This window comes from Staurois parvus, unplaced genomic scaffold (assembly GCF_062004578.1).
Source record: "Staurois parvus isolate SC_StPar_1 unplaced genomic scaffold, SC_StPar_1.0 ptg000132l, whole genome shotgun sequence".
NCBI lineage: Eukaryota > Metazoa > Chordata > Amphibia > Anura > Ranidae > Staurois > Staurois parvus.
In genome coordinates, this window is record NW_028317928.1 from 511,473 (window position 1) to 520,053 (window position 8,581).

An 8,581-nucleotide genomic window follows, 5' to 3' on the forward strand; every position below is an offset into this window, starting at 1 on the left:
ATAATAATTAATAATATTGTTCATTTTATAGGCTAGAAAGTTTCACTGATTGCATGTCACAATAACCACCACCAACAATAATAAGAACACTAACAATAGTAATAAAAAACAATAATAAAAACATAACAAACGTATAATAATATTAATAGTAATAATAATAATAATAAAATAATAATAATCTTGTTCATTTTATAGGCTAGAAAGTTTCACTGATTGCAGTCACAATAACTACCACCACCAACAACAATAATGATAATAACAACAACAATAATAAAAAAATAACAATTAAAACATAATAAGCATATAATACAAATAATAATAATTAATAATATTGTTCATTTTATAGGCTAGAAAGTTTCACTGATTGCATGTCACAATAACCACCACCACCACCAACAAACAATAATAAGAACACTAACAATAGTAATAAAAAACAATAATAAAAACATAACAAACGTATAATAATAATAGAAATAATAATAATAAAATAATAATAATCTTGTTCATTTTATAGGCTAGAAAGTTTCACTGATTGCATGTCACAATAACTACCACCACCACCAACAATAATGATAATAACAACAACAATAATAAAAAAAAACAATTAAAACATAATAAGCATATAATACAAATAATAATAATAATTAATAATCTTGTTCATTTTATAGGCTAGAAAGTTTCACTGATTGCATGTCACAATAACCACTACCACCAACAACAATAATGATAATAACAACAACAACAATAATAATTAAAAAAACAACAACAATTAACACATAATAAACGTATAATAATAATAAAATAATAATCTTGTTAATTTTATAGGCTAGAAAAATTTCACTGATTGCATGTCATAATAACCACCACCACTAATAATAATAACAACAATAATAATAAAAAATAATAAAAACATAATAAACATATAATAATAATAATAATCTTGTACATTTTAAAGGGTAGAAAGTTTTACTGATTGCATGTCACAATAACTACCACCAACAATGACAATAACAATAAAAATAAATAAATAACATGGGCAGCACGGTGGCTAAATGGTTAGCACTTCCACCTGGCAGTACTCGGGTTATTGGTTCAAATCCCAGTCACGGCACCACCTGCCTGGAATTTGCATGTTCTCCCTGTGCCTGTGTGGGTTTCCTCTGGGTACTCCGGTTTCCTCCCACACTCAAAAGACATGCTGGGAAGTTAACTGGCTCCTGTCTAAATTGGCCCTAGTATATGTATGTATGAATGTGAGTTAGGGACCTTAGATTGTATGCTCCTCGGGGGCGGGGACCAATGTGAATGTACAGTTTATATGTAAAGCGGTGCGTAAACTGACGGCGCTATATAAGTACCTGAAATAATAATAACAAATATATTATAATAATAATGTTATTCATTTTACAGGCTAGAAAGTTTCACTGATTGCATGTCACAATAACCACCAACAATAACAATAATAAACAAAAATAATAAATGTATAATAATAATCTTGTTCATTTTATCATCTTTTCCTTCGGCTCCTGGTCTTTTCCCTCTGCATCCTTCTACTCCTCGTCTTTTCTTTCACCTTCTCTTCTTTTCTTTCTGCTCCCCTTCTTTTCCTTCAGCTCCTCGCCTTTTCCTTCTACTTCTCTTCTTTTCTTTCTGCTCTTCTTCTTTTCCTTCGGCTCCTCATCTTTTCCTTTGGCTCCTCGTCTTTTCCTTTGGTTCCTCGTCTTTTCCTTCAGCTTCTCTTCTTTTTTTCTGCTCCTCTTCTTTTCCTTTGGCTCCTCGTCTTTTCCTTATGCTTCCTTCCACTCCTCGTCTTTTCTTTCAGCTCCTCTTCTTTTCTTTCTGTTCCTCGTCTTTTCCTTCGGCTCCTCGTGTTTTCCTTCTGCTTCCTTCCACTCCTCATCTTTTCCTTCAGCTTCTCTTCTTTTTTTCTGCTCCTCTTCTTTTCCTTTGGCTCCTCGCCTTTTCCTTCTGCGTCCTTCCACTCCTCCTTTATTTCTACTCCTCTTCTTTTCCTTCTGCTTCCTTCCACTCCTTGTCTTTTCCTTCAGCTTCTCTTCTTTTCTTTCTACTCCTCATCTTTTCCTTCGGCTCCTCGTCTTTTCCTTCTGCTTCCTTCCACTCCTTGTCTTTTCCTTCAGCTTCTCTTCTTTTTTTTCTGCTCCTCTTCTTTTCCTTTGGCTCCTCGGCTTTTCCTTCGGCTCCTTGGCTTTTCCTTCGGCTCCTTGGCTTTTCCTTCGGCTTCCTTCCACTCCTCGTCTTTTCTTTCAGCTCCTCTTCTTTTCTTTCTGCTCCTCATCTTTTCCTTCTGCTTCCTTCCACTCCTTGTCTTTTCCTTCAGCTTCTCTTCTTTTTGCTCCTCTTCTTTTCCTTTGGCTCCTTGTCTTTTCCTTCTGCTCCTCGTCTTTTTCTTCTGCTTCCTTCCACTCCTTGTCTTTTCCTTCAGCTTCTCTTCTTTTCTTTCTGCTCCTCTTCTTTTCCTTCGGCTCCTCGTTATTTCCTTCTATTTCCTTCCACTCCTCATCTTTTCCTTCAGCTTCTCTTCTTTTTTTCTGCTCCTCTTCTTTTCCTTCGGCTCCTCACCTTTTCCTTCTGCTTCCTTCCACTCCTCGTCTTTTCTTTCAGCTCCTCTTCTTTTCTTTCTGCTCCTCGTCTTTTCCTTCTGCTTCCTTCCACTCCTTGTCTTTTCCCTCAGCATCTCTTCTTTTTGCTCTTCTTTTCCTTCTGCTCCTCGTCTTTTTCTTCTGCTTCCTTCCACTCCTTGTCTTTTCCTTTAGCTTCTCTTCTTTTTGCTCCTCTTCTTTTCTTTTGGCTCCTTCTCTTTTCCTTCTGCTCCTCGTCTTTTCCTTCTGCTTCCTTCCACTCCTCGTCTTTGCTTTCAGCTCCTCTTCTTTTCTTTCTGCTCCTCGTCTTTTCCTTCTGCTTCCTTCCACTCCTCGTCTTTTCCGTCTGCTTCCTTCCACTCCTTGTCTTTTCCCTCAGCGTCTCTTCTTTTTGCTCCTCTTCTTTTCCTTCGGCTCCTCGTTATTTCCTTCTGCTTCCGTCCACTCCTTGTCTTTTCCTTCAGCTTCTCTTCTATTCCTTCAGCTTCTCTACTTTTCTTTGGCTCCTTGTCTTTTCCTTCGGCTCCTCATCTTTTCCTTCTGCTTCCTTCCACTCCTCATCTTTTCCTTCAGCTTCTCTTCTTTTTTTCTGCTCCTCTTCTTTTCCTTTGGCTCCTCGGCTTTTCCTTTGGCTCCTCGCCTTTTCCTTCTGCTTCCTTCCACTCCTCGTCTTTGCTTTCAGCTCCTCTTCTTTTCTTTCTGCTCCTTGTCTTTTCCTTCTGCTTCCTTCCACTCCTTGTCTTTTCCTTCTGCTTCCTTCCACTCCTTGTCTTTTCCCTCAGCGTCTCTTCTTTTTGCTCCTCTTCTTTTCCTTCTGCTCCTCGTCTTTTCCTTCTGCTTCTTTCCGCTCCTTGTCTTTTCCTTCAGCTTCTCTTCTTTTTGCTCCTCTTCTTTTCCTTCTGCTCCTTGTCTTTTCCTTTGGCTCCTCGTCTTTTCCTTTAGCTCCTCGTGCTTCTCTTCTTTTCTTTCTGCATCTCTTCTATTCCTTCGGCTCCTCGTTATTTCCTTCTGCTTCCTTCCACTCCTCGTCTTTTCCTTCAGCTTCTTTTCTTTTCTTTTCCTTCAGTTCCTCTTCTTTTCTTTCTGCTCCTCGTCTTTTCCTTCTGATCCTCCTCTTTCTTCTGCTTCCTTCCACTCCTCTTCTTTTCCTTCGGCTCCTCATGATTTTGCCCTGTTCCTCTACCTCATGTCCCAGCCTCCCCTCTGTCAGGGCTCCCAGGTATGACCAGAGGTGTGTGACTGAAGCAGGGAAACGCAGACCTCAGATATGTTATAAACAATATAATTTATTAACACTAACAGTACAAACATAAATGCAGTGCAATACTAAAACATAATACGGTGCAAACAAACCAAACCAAACCACCCACAGATAACAGTATATACAAGCAAGCGTCGTCAGGCAGGCCGGGTCAATATCAATTGGGCAGGTAGGTACAGGGGGAGCAAGCGGAGAATGGTCGGGGTCACAGGCCAGGTTCAGCAGGTAGCAAGCAGCATAGTACAGAGGGTCAGGCAGAGGGATGGTCCGGGTCACAAGCCAGGGATCAGAACAGGTAGCAAGCAGCGTAGTACAGAGGGTCAGACAGAGGGATGGTCAGGGTCACAAGCCAGGATCAGAGCAGGAGAAGTCAGCAAAGGAACAGAAACAGGATGCAGGACAGATACAGGGCCCAGGACAAACACAACACCAAGGCAGAGTCTGCAAGTCTGGCCATCCCTTAAATACACCAGTATCATCAGTTCCAGGTGTTAGCTGGCTGAAAGGTTGAGTCTCTGATTGCTGGGAGCACCCGCTGGCCAGCCCTGGTACTGCGGGCGGGGCGACAGGCACCGGGCCCCCGGGCGGGGCGACGGGCACCGGGCCCCCGGGCGGGGCGACGGGCACCGGGCCCCCGGGCGGGGCGACGGGCACCGGGCCCCCGGGCGGGGCGACGGGCACCGGGCCCCCAGGCGGGGCGACGGGCACCGGGCCCCCAGGCGGGGCGACGGGCATCGGGCCCCCAGGAGGGGCGACGGGCATCGGGCCCCCAGGCGGGGCGACGGGCATCGTGCCCCCAGGCGGGGCGACATGCATCGTGCCCCCAGGCGGAGCGGCGGGCGCCGGACCCCCAGGCGGAGCGACAGGTCTCGGGCCCTCAGACGGAGCGGCGGGCGCCGGACCTCCAGATGGAGCGACAGGTCTCGGGCCCTCAGGCGGAGCGGCGGGCGCCGGACCCCCAGGTGGAGCGACAGGTCTCGGGCCCTCAGGCGGAGCGGCAGGCGCCGGACCCCCAGGCGGAGCGGCAGGTCTCGGGCCCTCAGGCGGAGCGGCGGGCGCCGGACCCCCAGGAGGAGCAACAGGTCTCGGGCCCTCAGGCGGAGCGGCGGGCGCCGGACCCCAGGTGGAGCGACAGGTCTCGGGCCCTCAGGCGGAGCGGCAGGTCTCGGGCCCTCAGGCGGAGCGGCGGGCGCCGGACCCCCAGGAGGAGCGACAGGTCTCGGGCCCTCAGGCGGAGCGGCGGGCGCCGGACCCCCAGATGGAGCGACAGGTCTCGGGCCCTCAGGCGGAGCGGCGGGCGCCGGACCCCCAGGTGGAGCGACAGGTCTCGGGCCCTCAGGCGGAGCGGCAGGCGCCGGACCCCCAGGCGGAGCGACAGGTCTCGGGCCCTCAGGCGGAGCGGCGGGCGCCGGACCCCCAGGAGGAGCGACAGGTCTCGGGCCCTCAGGCGGAGCGGCGGGCGCCGGACCCCCAGGTGGAGCGACAGGTCTCGGGCCCACAGGCGGAGCGGCGGGCGCCGGACCCCCAGGCGGAGCGGCAGGTCTCGGGCCCTCAGGCGGAGCGGCGGGCGCCGGACCCCCAGGAGGAGCGACAGGTCTCGGGCCCTCAGGCGGAGCGGCGGGCGCTGGACCCCCAAGCGGAGCAACAGGTCTCGGGCCCCCAGGCGGAGCGGCGGGCACCGAGACACCAGGCACGACAGTGGGCTCCGAGTCAACTGGTATGACCGCAGGCACTGGGTCAGACATTGGATGGTCTGGCTGGACAGCGGGCATCGGGTCACCAGGCATCAGGTCATTTGGCTCGACAGCGGGCACCGCGTCATCTGGCAAGGCAGTGGGCTCCGAGTCAACTGGTATGACCGCGGGCACTGGGTCAGACATTGGATCGTCTGACCGGACAGCGGGCATCGGGTCACCAGGCATCAAGTCATTTGGCTCGACAGCGAGCACCGCGTCATCTGGCAAGGCAGTGGGCTCCGAGTCAACTGGCATGACCGCGGGCACCGGGGCAGACATTGAATCGTCTGGCTGGACAGCGGGCATCGGGTCACCAGGCATCAGGTCATTTGGCTCGACCGCGGGCACCGCGTCATCTGGCAAGGCAGTGGGCTCCGAGTCAACTGGTATGACCGCGGGCACTGGGTCAGACATTGGATCGTCTGACTGGACAGCGGGCATCGGGTCACCAGGCATCAGGTCATTTGGCTCGACAGCGGGCACCGCGTCATCTGGCAAGGCAGTGGTCTCCGAGTCAACAGGCACGACAGTGGGCACCGGGTCATCAGGTACCGGATTGTCTGGCTCGACAGCGGGCATCGGGTCATCAGGTATGACAGCGGACACTAGGTCACCAGGCATCAGGTCATTTGGCTTGCCAGCGGGCACCGCGTCATCTGGCAAGGCAGTGGGCACCGAGTCACCAGGTACGACAGCGGGCTCTGAGTCAATTGGCACGACAGCGGGCACCGGATCAGGTACCGGATCATCTGGATCAACAGCGGGCATCGAGTCAACTGGCCTAATAGGATCGTCAGGCTGGATCAGTTCATCATGCTGGGTAGAGGCATTAGGCCGAGTAGAGGCTTCAGGCCGAGTAGAGGCTTCAGGCCGAGTAGAGGCTTCAGGCCGAGTAGAGGCTTCAGGCCGAGTAGAGGCATCAGGCCGAGGAGAGGCATCAGGCCGAGGAGAGGCATCAGGCCGAGGAGAGGCATCAGGCCGAGGAGAGGCTTCAGGCCGAGGAGAGGCTTCAGGCCGCGTAGAGGCTTCAGGCCGAGTACAGGCATCAGGCCGAGTACAGGCATCAGGCCGAGTACAGGCTTCAGGCCGAGTAGAGGCTTCAGGCCGAGTAGAGGCTTCAGGCTGAGGAGAGGCTTCAGGCCGCGTAGAGGCTTCAGTCTGAACCACGGAAGGCAGGCTCACCGGTTTGGATACTGGCAGGATGGTATTGGTTGGAAAGAATTTTCGCTTTTTTCTGGTTTTAACTACTGGAGCACTGCAAGTAAACGCAGGTCTGCAAACGAATGGAGCAGCTGGAGACAGAGAAGAACTGGAGGATGGAACAGGAGAGGGAGCAGTTGCTACAGAGGGCTTTTTTACAGGGTTAAAGGCAGGATAGGTGCAGCGAGTGGGAACAGGGTACTGACATGCGGTAGATAGCCAAGTATACTGGGCTGTAACTGGAGGAGCTGGTGGGAATACAGGAGTAGAGTTAGAAGCAGGACTGGGTCTTTGTAAGCTGACTGAGGCTGGGTGCAACAAATCTGTCCATGTCTGCAGTAGGGGTTGAACAAAGCTGAGCTTACACAAAGTCTCTCTGGTCAATGACTGCACTGCGTTTATACAATCTCTTAGTACCTGTGGTGAACATGTGGAATAACGCTCCAGAAAGTAACCCACATCATCCTCTAATAACCACACCAGGGACTCTACCTGGTCTGCACTAAATGGTGGCAAAAATTCATCCCTGCATTCGGGGGAACCAGATGAAACCAACTCTGCACAAACCTCAATCAATGGCTGCACCTCAGAGAACACTGTGCCCTGATCTACTAGAACATGAGCGAGCCGTATACATTCTAGCAATTCATCCCGGGTATACTCCTTCAGAGTTTGATAAGCATACTCCCTGTCATCAAACACTAGCAGATATAAATACTCAACCTCCTCAAGATCCATCCTTCCCATCAACAAGCCAAGATGGCTTCCCTGTGCAGCCACTTCTGGTCAGGATTGGCCTTGGTGTAATGTCAGGGCTCCCAGGTATGACCAGAGGTGTGTGACTGAAGCAGGGAAACGCAGACCTCAGATATGTTATAAACAATATAATTTATTAACACTAACAGTACAAACATAAATGCAGTGCAATACTAAAACATAATACGGTGCAAACAAACCAAACCAACCACCCACAGATAACAGTATATACAAGCAAGCGTCGTCAGGCAGGCCGGGTCAATATCAATTGGGCAGGTAGGTACAGGGGGAGCAAGCGGAGAATGGTCGGGGTCACAGGCCAGGTTCAGCAGGTAGCAAGCAGCATAGTACAGAGGGTCAGGCAGAGGGATGGTCCGGGTCACAAGCCAGGGATCAGAACAGGTAGCAAGCAGCGTAGTACAGAGGGTCAGACAGAGGGATGGTCAGGGTCACAAGCCAGGATCAGAGCAGGAGAAGTCAGCAAAGGAACAGAAACAGGATGCAGGACAGATACAGGGCCCAGGACAAACACAACACCAAAGCAGAGTCTGCAAGTCTGGCCATCCCTTAAATACACCAGTATCATCAGTTCCAGGTGTTAGCTGGCTGAAAGGTTGAGTCTCTGATTGCTGGGAGCACCCGCTGGCCAGCCCTGGTACTGCAGATCAAAAGGCAGGTGAGTCCCACCATTGCTGGCCAGTCCATTCCTAACACCCTCTTTCCTTGCTCCTTCTCTCACCTTCTTCTTCACCTTTCTCTGACACAGAGACATTTATTTCTTCAGAACAAGAACGACCAACTGAGCCGGGAGGGAGGTCAGGCCAAGTCTTTTCCACCAAAAACATCGCTCTACAGAGAACAGCCATCTGCATGGATGAAACTGGGAGACTAAAAGCCTCCATTTGCCCCCTTAGAAAAAATACATTTCTGAAGCTCGAAAGCTGATTTCCAAGAATTGTGAATAAAATAAATTGTACGTTTTATATTAAAAAAATGACAATGGCTATAATAGTGTATATTTTTTAAGT

At 50.1% G+C, this 8,581-nt stretch overlaps 1 pseudogene; it reads right to left on the reverse strand.

Moving 5' to 3' along the window:
* Window positions 1-1,343: 1,343 nt before the first annotated feature.
* On the reverse strand, window positions 1,344-8,398 carry LOC149466104 (uncharacterized; annotated as a pseudogene).
* Window positions 8,399-8,581: the final 183 nt, after the last annotated feature.